The 13835-nt window shown below is 38.6% G+C and overlaps 1 protein-coding gene across 5 annotated transcripts in view; it reads right to left on the reverse strand.

The window, feature by feature from the left end:
- Positions 1-10048, reverse strand: part of LOC133455162 (myocyte-specific enhancer factor 2C-like) — a 39209-nt gene extending 29161 nt beyond the window's left edge. For 4 of the 5 annotated variants that reach the window (XM_061734067.1, XM_061734065.1, XM_061734066.1 and 1 more), the window contains exons 1-2: positions 9860-10048; positions 4310-4395 (exon numbers count right to left, since the gene is read on the reverse strand). The gene's annotated coding sequence lies outside the window, so the exon portion shown is untranslated. Of the gene's footprint in view, positions 1-3902; positions 4100-4309; positions 4396-9859 lie in introns of those variants that run through there. The other variant, XM_061734064.1, reaches the window with a different exon arrangement.
- Between the last annotated feature and the right edge of the window lie 3787 nt (positions 10049-13835).

Here is a 13835-nt window from a genome sequence, read left to right on the forward strand (position 1 = left end):
TAAATAAGTTCATTTTTGCTCTAAAGTTTAAACACAGAGGTCAACAGAGATCAATTCACTGTTGGATACAAACCCAACAGAAAGATCATTCTTACTCTGATGAAGAGAACACGTCACTACAAGTGGTACTTAAGGAGGTACCTAAGGAGGTACCTACAGAGGTACTTAGGGAGGTACCTAAGGAGGTACCTAAGGAAGTACTTAGGGAGGTACTTAAGGTTTACTTAAGGAGGTACTTAGGGAGTTACTTAAGGAGGTATATAAGATACCTAGGGAGGTATTTAGGGGGGTGCTTAAGGAGGGACCTACGGAGGTACTTAGGGAATGCTTAGGGAAGGACCTAAGGAGGTACTTAAGGAGGGACCTAAGGAGGTACTTAGGGAGCAGACCCGGCGGCATAGGCGGCGTTGGGGGGCCGTGACGGCCCACGGAGTCAGCCGTGCCCGCCCTGGAGTAAAAGCAACAAAGCTCTCAAGTCTCACGCATTGAGCGTGAGACACACGCATTTCAACCAGTTCACACGCTCACACGCCACACCTGACATTTCTCACGCTGAAAAGTGATAAAGTCGAGCGCCCAGAAATTAATACTGAACGGGCGGGGCGGAGGAGGATTTCTCTGCTGAGTTTACAGAGGTCAGCGACCTACCAGCCAATCAGAAAATAGTATGTCTTGTTGCTGGGCAGTTTTTTTTTCCCGCTGCGCGCTTGTTCCGTGGATGCGCGTGCACGCACAGGTTGCAGACGAGTTGGAACTGGAAAAGCAAAGCAAGGCATACGGTAGGTAACTACTTCATTTATTATCATTCACTAGGTTAGCCATTGGCAAACTGTAAGTCTTCACTTATTGGGTCTCCTAATGTTGGTTTTATTAATTCAGCGGCGGTTTTGTAGTCTGGCCTTCACTGATGCTTCGTTTATTGACCAAAAAAAGAATAGCGTGGGAAGCTAGTGCACCTGTTTTGTATGGAAACCTAATGATGCAAATCAAATTAAAATGAGTCACACTACCAAATAAACCACAATTTATGTGTGTTCTATTTGAAATAAATCCAAAAGTTGAGTTCATAAAGTAACTTTCTTTGCATTCATTTGATTCCCAATCAACATACACTGGTAAGAGTTGCTTTACATTGTTAATATGGTCTTAAAAACGGTTGTGAAATGCAAAATAATAGAATTTTATACATGCAAATATGTGATTAATTACTGAAATTCAGCCATTAATCACGATTAAAGAAAAATTCATCGCTTGACAGCCCTATAAAAAAGTAATCATGTATTCTTCCAATCCTCATATGTGAGTTTGTCTACCCAAATAGCCCACAATTGTGTATAACGTTATTTGAGCTTGGAGAGCAGCTCTCCCCTATTCTAAGCCAGTGCTTTCTCCACAAACCATAACGAAACAGAGTTACATGTCTGTGGATTAAGCCACAGCCACACAGTCAACTCAATGTAAAGTAAATAAACAGGTGCTTATACTTGTTCTAATGCAAGCCGGCAATATGTATAAACTCAGATAAGTCTAACAATAGGTAAACTAAAGTATTATTAAAGACACCATATTTTTTCATTATTTTGATAATAGTTAGGCCTTCAGAGAAGGTGAGATTGTAAGTGAGACTTTAACCAATAATACTGTAACTGTGATAATGCAACCTAGACTGTAAATGAGCTGTAACTGTGAGACTGTAACTCAGACTTTAACCAAGGCTGTAACTGTGAGATTGTAACTGAGGCTGTAACTGAGACTGTATCTAACTGAGAATGTAACTGAGACTGTAAAAGACCTGGACAAAAATTCGGCCCTGGATTTTTTTATCCAGACTGGCCCACCACAATCCGCTTGCAGATACTGTCCGTTGATGTACTGTACAGTATATATAATCACACAAGACCTTAATAACTACTATACTACTACTATATACTACTACTATACTGAATAATATCCCTTGATATTATGGAGCATTGGATATAATAAATGATAACTACACAGTATGTTGCTCACAAAAGTCAATTTTTCCTGATTGATTTTTGTGATTGGATTTGACAAATGTCATGCAAACGAAGTAAAACAGTGCGTGGCGTCCCTGACTGTATGAACGCCACTTTTGAACTGTGCCATCCTCGCAGTGGAAAACGTTCTGCCATTTGGGGTTACTTGTAGTTTGTTGAGGGGGATGGTTAAAAAAAATAGCTAAAGGGTGTCTGGGTTGTGATTGGTGAAATAATCCATGGGTGGGCTTGGGGTCTCTGGTGAGAGAGATGATGTACTGGGCACAAACCTGGATGCTTAAAGTAGAGAAATAGTGTTTGAACACCCTTAATATTTATACAGATGTTTAATTGTAACAGTAGTCAATCAGTGTTTCATTAATTTAAACTGTATAATGTGAAATGGGTCATTGTCTCCTTATCTCGTATTTGATGTAATTTAATCTGAAAATTTCCATAAATAAGTGTTTAAAAAAAGCAAGGGCAATAAACTATAAACATTGGCAGAAAAAAATAGGTAAAGCAGGAACAAATTGGACAGTGGGCTTGAAGAAAGTGAATTGATACTTAAAACAGTTTAACTCTGGTGATCTGATTTGTAATTATAAACATTGTGAAAAAGCAGACCTGCTTGCCCAAACCACACCACCATACAATATTGGTTAATTAATCCGGATAGTATATAATTTTCCTACACTTTAGAACTAGATTTACACCACAAGCTATCTGTTATGTCAAGTAAAGTTCACAGACAACGTTTCTGAACATTTAGTGAATGAGTTTTTATCCACAACATGTTAGCTGGCACACCTGGACCACCAGCCTCACTTTCCCTGTCCGACCCCTCCTAACCCTAACCCTGCTGAGGGACCCGCTGCGTCCAGCGCAGCCAAAGCCCCGGAGCCGGAGGCTGCGTCAGCACCGCCCCCCGCAGCAGCAAACATGTTTATTATATTTCTGCTCTTAGCAGCATCAGTTGTGAGTGTTTATCAGTGGCGTCAATTCAGTCAAAGCTAAGATATGGCAAGGTTACGAGTCCCAGAACTTAACTAGAGTATCAATCAACACGTCCAGCAAATACTCATCACAGAAGTCTGATATGTAGCTTATCTGTGTGGTCAAGAAAATTGGAACTTTTTCAAATGCAGTCTCGCTCACTGCAAAAACTCAAAATCTTACCAGGAATATTTGTCTTATTTCTAGTTAAAATGTCTCATTTTTAGTCAAAAAATCTCATTACACTTAAAACAAGAGTCATCACCAGAAAAATAACTTGTTATTTGACCATTTTCACCCGTTTCAAGTAAATTTTCACTTGAAATAAGTAGAAAAATCTGCCAGTGGGACAAGATTTATCTTCTCATTACAAGCAAAAAAATCTTGTCCCACTGGCAGATTTTTCTACTTATTTTAAGTGAAAATGTACTTGAAACAGGTGAAAATGGTTGTTTTTGAGTCTTGTCTTAAATGTAATGAGATTTTTTTTTACAAAAAAATTGACATTTTAACTAGAAATAAGACAAATCTTCTTGTTAAGATTTTGAGTTTTTGCAGTGTATAATAAATAGTGAAATCAATCATGTTGTTCTGATTTGCATTTGTAGTTATTCTATATGTATTAAGTAATAGAATAATCAATACAAATAGACACAGACTAATTCCATAAATGTATTTATAAAACAAACATTTACATTTTCCCTTGAAGCCAAAGTGTGGCGGCTGCCATACCTTGCCATACCCAATTGACGCCCCTGGTGTTTATTTCTCTTTTCCCTCAGTTTCTCTGCACTTCCTTTTGGAAAACTCCCGGTACTCCCTATGGCCAATCCACCCCTGGACTGTAACTGAGACTGTAAATTTGACTAACTGTAAAACTGTAACCGAGACTGTAACTCCGTGTCTTACCCTCAGCAGCTGCAGAAAACTCGTGCTTCATTCCGTATTTCATTCTACCGTCGTGAATCAGTGAGGGAGAAAATCTCCCTAGTTTTTCCACCACTTTAAGTCAGCCAAATTCCCCCCGAGAGCCCGTGCTGGAGCTCAGGGCTCTGAACTTGAACACCCGGTCCGCTCCGGTCTGCGAGGAAACCAGGACGTCTTCCTCCGTGTTTATCTGTCCAACCCGCTACACACACACACACACACACACACACACACACACACACACACACACACACACACACACACACACACACACACACACACACACACACGAACACACACACACACACACACACACACACACACACACACACACACACACACACACACACACACACACACACACACACACACACACACACACAGCTTACCTGTCGCTCAGTCCTGCATGTCGTGACGTCCACCGACCCGCGGTCCTCCTGCGCTCACACACCTGAACGGACGCCTGGAGGCGGCACTGTATGACGCACAAACGCGCAGAAACAAGAAAAGAGAGATCCATGAAAAAAAAAATCAAGAAAGAAAAGTGAAATATTCAGTATAACTAGAGATATATTATCTTTTAAAAGCTTTTTATGTTTTAATTTACATTTTGAACCGTTTTCAACAGGTTCTAAAACTATGAGAAAGTTGGGTTTAATGGCTGAGGTCTGCTGCCCCCCACTGGAAGCACTGGGCAGCTTTTTTTTTTTTTTTTTTTTTGATCTTTTTAGAAGAAACAACATACAATGATAACATGGAAACATGTAATCAAAGATACGCATTATACATTATACATTGTCCCCTTTTTTTTTTTTTTTTTAACACACAAAACCTAACTAAGGAACAGTCTCTGTAGCGTTAAATAATAAATAAACAGATGAGCAAGAAATGATCAAAGGAGGAATGAATGAGCAAAAGTGCATACAAAAAACAAATGCAGTGGTAAATGCAAATGCCCATCGCTGATATCCCATTAAATGGAAATAAATAAAACATAAAATGCAACATAAATAATAATAATAAAAAAACAAATAAAGGAAATGAAAAGAAAATTAAGGGAGGGAGGGTCAGTCGGTGGGTAGAGTCTTCAACGCGATAAAGTGATCTATGAAGGATTGCCATTTATGAACAAATTTAGCTGAGTTGCCTTTTACGGAGTATCTCACCTTTTCCAATTTGAGAAAAAACATAACATCACTAAGCCAAAGAGAAATAGACGGAAGCACTGGGCAGCTTTATCACGAAAGCTGCGAAGATTCAGCAACGTTTTCCTTTAATAAAACCAGAAATAATCTCCAATTGTGTGACTTCTCATAATTTACAGTTTCAACAACCACCCATCAAATCATTTGATATCCATTTCATAGTAATACAGGTAAAGTAGAAGGATGTATAGTCTCATTTAATCAGAATAAAAACCCTTTGATGTCACTGGTCTCAGTATAAGAAAGTACAGTTTCAGATAAGCAACAGCACATCTCTCTACCTGACTACCTCAGGAATGCACCTTCTGTGGAGTCCTTTAAAACGGGCCTTAAAACACTCTTCTATAAGCAGGCTTTCCCCTGAACTCTTCCCTTGACCCCTTTTATTCAAATATTTTTTTATTCATTTTTTTATCTTTTTGCTGCCCACAACTTTGTATCTTAGTTAGTAGCTAGGTTTTATCTTAGTTTCTTAGTCTTGTTTTTAGTTTTTAGTCTTCTTTGTAAAGCGCTCTGAGATCTGTCGTTTCAGATGAAAAGCGCTATATAAATTGAAATTATTATTATTATTATTATTATTTATTTTACCACCTCACGTTTTTCAAAGAGACTGGTCTACAGAGGAGTTCATGGTCCACTTAATGACTGAAAGGTGTCCAGGTCCAGACCATCATCCCTCCACCACCGTGCTTGACAGCAGGTCTGCGGTGGTTCTGCTGGTTTCCTCCAAACATGGTTCTGGACATGAAGACCAAACATGTCCAGGTTGGTCTCATGTGTCCAGAGGACATTGATCAGAAGTTTACTGGTTGGTTCAGATGCAGGTTTGTGGACCTCAGTCCTGCTTCCAGAAACTTCCTGGAAACTTCCTCCCGTTCAGTTTTAACGTGCAGCAACTATGGCTCCTCTATGGACCACATCCGATGTCTTTCTCTCTTAGCATTGTATTAACACACACCTTAATGTTGAAGTCGAGAGTCAGAATAAATTGTTCAGACGTATATCATTCAGCTGCATTTTAACATCACAACTCTCTTCTTTTATAATGAGCTTTAAACTTTCCTTTTATTTCTCAATTTTGAATCAGTCTCAGATACTTGTAGTAGAAAAACAGGGACATTAAAACAAAACATCTTGTACTTAAACCCAGGACTGTTTGTACCACTGACAGGCTTGTTTCACATAAAATAAAACCAACCTTGTTGCTTTTCATTGACAGTTAAAGCTCTTATTTTAACTGTTAACCTCCGAAGACCAGGGTACACATATGTGGAGCAGGTGTCATGCGACTCCAGTCATTTCCCTCCATCCAGTTCCATCACCAGACTTGCCAACATGTCCCAAACATTTCTAGCACCTGTTCCAATCCAGATAAATGGAAATCTACTTCTCAACTCTGATGCGTGATCCATGGTAAATTTGCTAAAACTAAAATAAAGTCAGATATGCTTTCCTGAATCCAGCTGTGAATAATCATCTTCAGTCATGAGCGCTGTGTTGTTGAAAGACATCAAAATGGGTTTCATTTGGACTCTGAATACAGAACTTTCAGAACAGTCAGTTGGAATTCCAACTTTCAATTTGGAATTCCAAGTTCAGGATCCAACATGGCTGCTGCTAGTTTCACTAACACAAAGGGTCAGTTTACTTTTATAACGTTCTCTTTTATTTTGTTTATTTAGTTTACGTTTATAACATTCTTTTTGTTTTGTTTATTTAGTTTACATTTACAACATCCTTTTTGTTTTGTTTATTTAGTTTACGTTAATACCATTCTTTTTATTTTGTTTACGTTTATAACTTTCTTTTTGTCTTTATTTATTTTACATGTATAACATACTTTTTGTTTATTTAGTTTAAGTTCATAATGTTCTTTTTGTTTTTGTTTATTTTGTTTACATTTATAACATTGTCTTTGTTTTGATTTTACTTTTATAACGTTCTTTTTGTTTTTGTTTATTTAGTTTATGTTTATAACATTCTTTTTATTTTTGTTTACATTTATAACTTTCTTTTTGATTTTGTTTATTTAGTTTACGTGTATTCTTATTGTTAATTTAATTTACGTTTAATACGTACTTTTCGTTTTTATTTGTATTTATTTTACGTTTATAACATTTGTTTTTGTTTTTTTTGTTTTTTTTTTCTTTTCTATTTATATAGCGTCTAATACAACAAAAGTTGTCTCTAGACGCTTTCCAGAGACTCAGAACATGAACATAAACATAAACATAAACCCCGAGCAGTTATTACATAAACAATGGCAGGTAAAAACGACCCTAGTGGGAGAAAAACATAAGTCAAACAGTGGCAAGAAAAAACTCCCCTTTAGGAGGGAAGAAACCTTGAGCAGGACCAGGCTCATAAGGGGGGACCCTCCTGCCGAGGGCCAGACTGGTGGGTCAGGGACAGCAACAGCACAGCAGGCAGGTGGAAGCAGCAACGGGATGACCAGGGGCGGGGACCACAGGCCAGCACGCAGCTCCCGAAGCTCCGGCCCAATCAGCAAGTCCCAGGTTGGGGTGCAGGGTCGGGGAAAGGTTGAGAAGGGGCAGGGCCAGGCCCAGGCCATAATATTCTTTTTGTTTTTGTTTATTTTGTTTACATTTATAACATTGTCTTTGTTTTGATTTTACATTTATAACGTTTTTTTTTGTTTTTGTTTATTTAGTTTATGTTTATAACATTCTTTTTATTTTTGTTTACATTTATAACTTTCTTTTTGTTTTTATGTATTTTACATTTATAATGTTCTTTTTGTTATTATTTAGTTTACATTTATAACGTTCTTTTTTATTTTGTTTATTTAGTTTACGTTTATAACGTTCTTATTGTTAATTTAATTTAAGTTTAATACATAGTTTTTGTTTTTATTTTTATTTATCTTACGTTTATAACATTCGTTTTGTTGTATTCTCATTTTAAAGCCAAGTGCAGCAGCCAGTATCTGAATGTCAGCTCTTCTCCTCCAGCAAGGAAATCACAGGAACCACTCGTCTTTGTTGTGGTGGATTGGCCTCCAGTTCACATGGTTCTATTGGGTTTTATCAGTGGACGTGTTGCTGTGCTGTTTGAACGTGATAAATAATACTCAGCGGTTATTGATTAATGTTGCTACGTGATGGCTAGCATCGGGAACAGAAAGGTGTGTGGTCTATGAGCATCAGCTGGAAGAAGATCTGCTAAGGTGTGACATCCTAACTAACTGACTTCCAACTTCTGGGGTAAATAAAAGGCAATAAAATACACAATGCCAAGAGGGAAAGACATCCTTACACTTAACATAGTGTCATGTGGACTATATCTGGGCCAAATGCATCCCAAAGTTCCCGAAATGGATCAAATTCGGGTTCTAGCATGTGTCTTAGGAGGCAGGTGTGGGTCAGAGTTCATAAACTAGTTTTTACATGAGATATGGAATTAAATGTAAGGGTAGGGTTGCCACCTTTCAGAAATAGAAATAAGGGACGCCCTGATTTCAGCAGTGCAGGAGCCAAAAGAAAAAAGCCCCCAAACTTCTAAACTGAATAAAAATGTGTTTATTTTTATATAAAATTTTTATATAAAAAAACAAAATGCTTTGATTTAAAGTTTAAAGTGCTTTAATAGCATTGAACTTGCATAACTGTACAGACAGCCAACCATACTAGCAACTGCAATAGCCTCCTATGCTACTGTATGTCCACAAATGTCCCAAATGTATAATATAGCCTACAGGTGAAGAATATGGTGTAAAAGTTAATTTATTTCAATAATCCAACTAGAATATGGTGTAAAAGTTAATTTATTTCAATAATTCAACTAGAATATGGTGTAAAAGTTAATTTATTTCAATAATTCAACTAGAATATGGTGTAAAAGTTAACTTATTTCAATAATTCAACTAGAATATGGTGTAAAAGTTAATTTATTTCAATAATTCAACTAGAATATGGTGTAAAAGTTAATTTATTTCAATAATTCAACTAGAATATGGTGTAAAAGTTAACTTATTTCAATAATTCAACTAGAATATGGTGTAAAAGTTAATTTATTTCAATAATTCAACTAGAATATGGTGTAAAAGTTAACTTATTTCAATAATTCAACTAGAATATGGTGTAAAAGTTAACTTATTTCAATAATTCAACTAGAATATGGTGTAAAAGTTAATTTATTTCAATAATTCAACTAGAATATGGTGTAAAAGTTAACTTATTTCAATAATTCAACTAGAATATGGTGTAAAAGTTAATTTATTTCAATAATTCAACTAGAATATGGTGTAAAAGTTAACTTATTTCAATAATTCAACTAGAATAATGTGTAAAAGTTAATTTATTTCAATAATTCAACTAGATTATGGTGTAAAAGTTAATTTATTTCAATAATTCAACTAGAATATGGTGTAAAAGTTAATGAAAATACGGTACAAATCACGTCCCGTATTAGTTCAATACGGGACGCAACATTTTTTTCTCAAATAAAGGACAATTCCGTATTTTACGGGACGGGTGGCAACCCTATGTAAGGGCCAGGTGTAGCCCACAGGCCTAAAGGAAATTAAAAACTGGTCCATGTCTGGAAGATCTGTCACTGTGTTTAGGGAGCTACACTCACCGCCAGTCGAATCCAAATGTGGGCCAAATAAAGTTGCAGATGTGGGCCGAACTTAGGCTGAGCATTCTCTATGTGGGTAACAACACTCAGCTGAAACGCCATTCACACCAACACCTCTGGTCCCAGCTCACTCACCAGTGTTTCCTGCTCAGTCTTCACCTGGAAGGACCCCAACAGCTCCAGCTGTGGCTCGACGCCAGTTCCTTGTATCAAACAAGAAAAATAAAAACAAAAAAAGAGACAAAAACGAAGTAAATGAAACAATGTTAAGCCAGACCAGCTGGCTTAAAGAAGAAAGGGCACCCAGAGCTGGGCAGCGTTCGGATCTGAGCTCTCAGTGGACCGAGCAGCTGTTAGTCCAGACGGCCAGGCTCCGCCCCCCTCCAGCCCGTCACACACCCGCTGACCTCTGAGTTCACGTCTGTGGGGGAGCATGCTCACCTGTCACTGCCGCTCTCTGTATTTTTAGCTGTGAGGTGTCAGTGATGCTGTCGGGCTGTGTGTTTCTGATGGGGGGGTCTCGGGAGCCTCTGTGGGTCCTGGTCTGATAGTCCAGGTCCTTTCTCTCTCTCTCAAATACACACCACCATGTCCCAGAGCATCTGCATGGCGGTGGCTCAGCTGTCCCCTCCTGTCAGCTCCGAGCAGACGAAGAGAATCATCTGATCCTGGACGGTCTCAGTCTCAGACAAACCCACTTCAGGTGGCAACAAAGAACTTGAATCAACATTTAATTACCCGTCCAAGAAAAATCAAGCAAAGAGCATGACACGAAGCCACTCGGGCAATCCTAATTACCCCCACAGTTCCATAGCATGTAGATCCTCCTTCAGCCGCAGCAGGAACCCTCAGTAGATGGTTCCGGTCTGAGTTCATCATCTCAGTGAGTCCTGCAGACTCTGACATGGAGCCCCCTGGTTTGAGGAGGGTACGGTAGTCTGGTTGTCTAGAATGTTCCCACTAATCGCTTTTGAAGATCGATGAAATTTGGAAATGGTTTTGGTAGCATAACGTGTTCCTGTACATGTCTGGATTTAGCAGCTTTATGGTTTAAAGTAAAACTAAATGTGGTTCCTGTGATTGGCTGAGCTTTACTGTTGGTGTAGGACAGGGGACGGCAACCCGCGGCTCTAGAGCCGCATGCGGCTCTTTAGCGCCGCCCTAGTGGCTCCCTGGAGCTTTTTCAAAAATGTTTGACCTTTTTTTCTTCTTTTTTTTTTCTTTTTTTCCGTTTTTTCTTCTTTTCCTTTTTTTCTCTTATTTTTTTCCTTTTTCTCTTCTTTTTTTCCTTTTTTTTTCTCTTTTTTTTCTTCCTTTTTCCTTTCCTTTTTAATCACGACATTTTGACTTTTTTCTCAAAATTTCGACTTTTATCACGAAATTCTGACTTTTTTCTCGACATTTCGACTTTTTTCTCAAGATTGTACTTCAACATTAATCTCGACATTTCGACTTTTTTCTCGAAATTTTGACTTTTTTCTCGACATTTCAACTTTTTTCTCGAAGTGCATAATGAAAAAAAAATCTTCCCCCAGTTATAACTAATATAGATACATGCAGCATATGTTGCCTTCATTCTAAGGCTGATACATACAATACTTTTCATTTTTTGTGACTCCAGACATATTTGTTTTTTGTGTTTTTGGTCCAATATGGCTCTTTCAACATTTTGGGTTGCCGACCCCTGGTGTAGGAGGAGGACGAGGAGGATGAGGAGGATGAAGAAGACAGACAGAAGCAGAGAACAAGACATGTGCAGAGATAATATTATTACTGGAAGTACCGACAACGGCCTTGTCCAGCTCCTCTAACCCCATCTGCATGATTTAACTCAACCCCCACAACCGGGCCTCCATTATCTCTGGTTGCATGAAACCTGAAGGTGGAGGAGTGGCATGTGTTTCAGAGCTCTGTGTTTGTTGAGAAGGGCCGCTGCTCGTTGGCGAGGGCTGGGTGAAGCTGGGATGTCCGACAGATAAGGTTACTGTGAAAGCCATGAGCGGGTGTAAACCGATCCGTCCTCACCCAGCTGCCAGGCATAGTCCACAATCCAGGCCCTCAGCTGCCCCCCAGACCTCCGACATGTTTACCAGGATGGGTCTGACACAGAACACAGCTCAGAGACCTTTACTCTGCACAAATGATAGAACAGAATCTAACGAACACCAAAATACACCACAAAGGTAAATATGTGAGTTACTTTCAGAATATTCCTGAAGTCTCAATACCGGGCTCTAAAAACCCATCAAATATGAAAGTACAGAACCCTACAGTTCCTCTATCAACGGTGCGGGATCCAGACCTGCGGTTCCTCTATACAGCTCTCCTGTGACTGGTTTCTCTGAATGCATCACTCTGTTCCTTGTTCTGATTGGTTGTAGCGTTAATCAACTGTTTGATAAGTAACCACTGGCCCCACCCCATGGATGGGGAGGAGCTATGGATCACCACCTCTACCGCCAGAGCGGTCCTGGTTCGCCCACTGGAGCAGATGAAACAAGGACGAGATCAGAACTAATGTAACACGTCGTTAATTGGCATCACAGTTTTGGATGAGCGAAGTTTGAGCTCACTGGGGTTAGATGGGCGTACTCCAACCAACTTCCAGGTGTTCGTTCCGCCCATTGGCCATTTCTGACGGAGGGCTGGTCCGTATCCGCATCGCGTCAGTTATTAGTCAACTTTATTCTCTTGCAGAATCCCACCACACAGCGTACGCCTGGGCGGGTCAGAGGGTCACATGGTTGGCATAACTTCTCCTGATGATTGACAGGTGGACACATAAACTCGTTCGTTGTGACGAAACCTCGGAAACATATGGACGAGTATGTTGAACAAATGTATGTTAAACCGCACACACGTACATACATGTACTTACACCTATGTACATGTACGTACGTGTAAGTATACGTATGTACGTGTAAGTACACGCACTTTCACGTACGTATGTTAGGGTTGCCACCTTTCAGACATAGAAATAAGGGACGCCCTGATTTCAGCAGCGCAGGAGCCAAAAAAAAAAGCCCTAAAACTTCTAAACTGAATAAAAATGTGTTTATTTTATATGAAAAACAAAATGCTTTGATTTAAAGTTTAAAGTGCTTTAATAGCATTGAACTTTCATGACTGTAGAGACAGACAACCATACTAGCAACTGAAATATCCTCCTATGCTACGTATGTCCACATCAGCCCAGATGTATAATATAGCTACAGGTGAAGAATATGGTGTAAAAGTTAATTTATTTCAATAATTCAACTAGAATAAGGTGTAAAAGTTAATTTATTTCAATAATTCAACTAGAATATGGTGTAAAAGTTAATTTATTTCAATAATTCAACTAGAATATGGTGTAAAAGTTAATTTATTTCAATAATTCAACTAGAATATGGTGTAAAAGTTAATTTATTTCAATAATTCAACTAGAATATGGTGTAAAAATTAATGAAAATACGGGACAAATCGCGTCCCATTAGTTCAATACGGGACGCAACATTTTTTTCTCAAATAAAGGACAATTCCGTATTTTACGGGACGGGTAGCAACCCTAACGTATGTATAAGTACATGTTGAGACAAAGTACTTCCTGTTCTCTAAGTATGTTTTGAACCAGTTTAGTACAGTTCAGTAAAGACCCTGCCCAGTTCTCCAGTGGTTTAAGTAAAATAATTTGGTCAACTGTATCAAATGCAGCACTGAGATCCAATAAAACTAAGACTGACATGTTTCCAACGTCTGTATTCAGGCATATGTCATTAAACACCTTGGTCAGCGCAGTCTCAGTGCTGCGCTGCTGTCTAAAACCTTACTGGAAGACATCATAGCAGTTGTTTTGGGTTAAAAAGTAAATAAGCTGTTGAAAGATGACTTTTTCAATGATCTACCTTAAAAATGGGAGATTTGAGATTGATCTGAGTTGTTCATTTGTGTCTTATCAAGATTTTCTTTTTTTATCAGAGGTTTAATTACAGTTGTTTTTAGCAGGACAAGTTCACAATCAGTAACAGGTCAGACTCCAAAATCTTTGAGATCTTTTTTAAAAAGTGTGTAGGCAGGATGTCTTAAGGAAAAGGAGGAGTTAGGTTGACGTCAGATGTCCTCCATGTCTTTG

This window comes from Cololabis saira, chromosome 11, assembly GCF_033807715.1.
Source record: "Cololabis saira isolate AMF1-May2022 chromosome 11, fColSai1.1, whole genome shotgun sequence".
Taxonomy (NCBI): domain Eukaryota; kingdom Metazoa; phylum Chordata; class Actinopteri; order Beloniformes; family Belonidae; genus Cololabis; species Cololabis saira.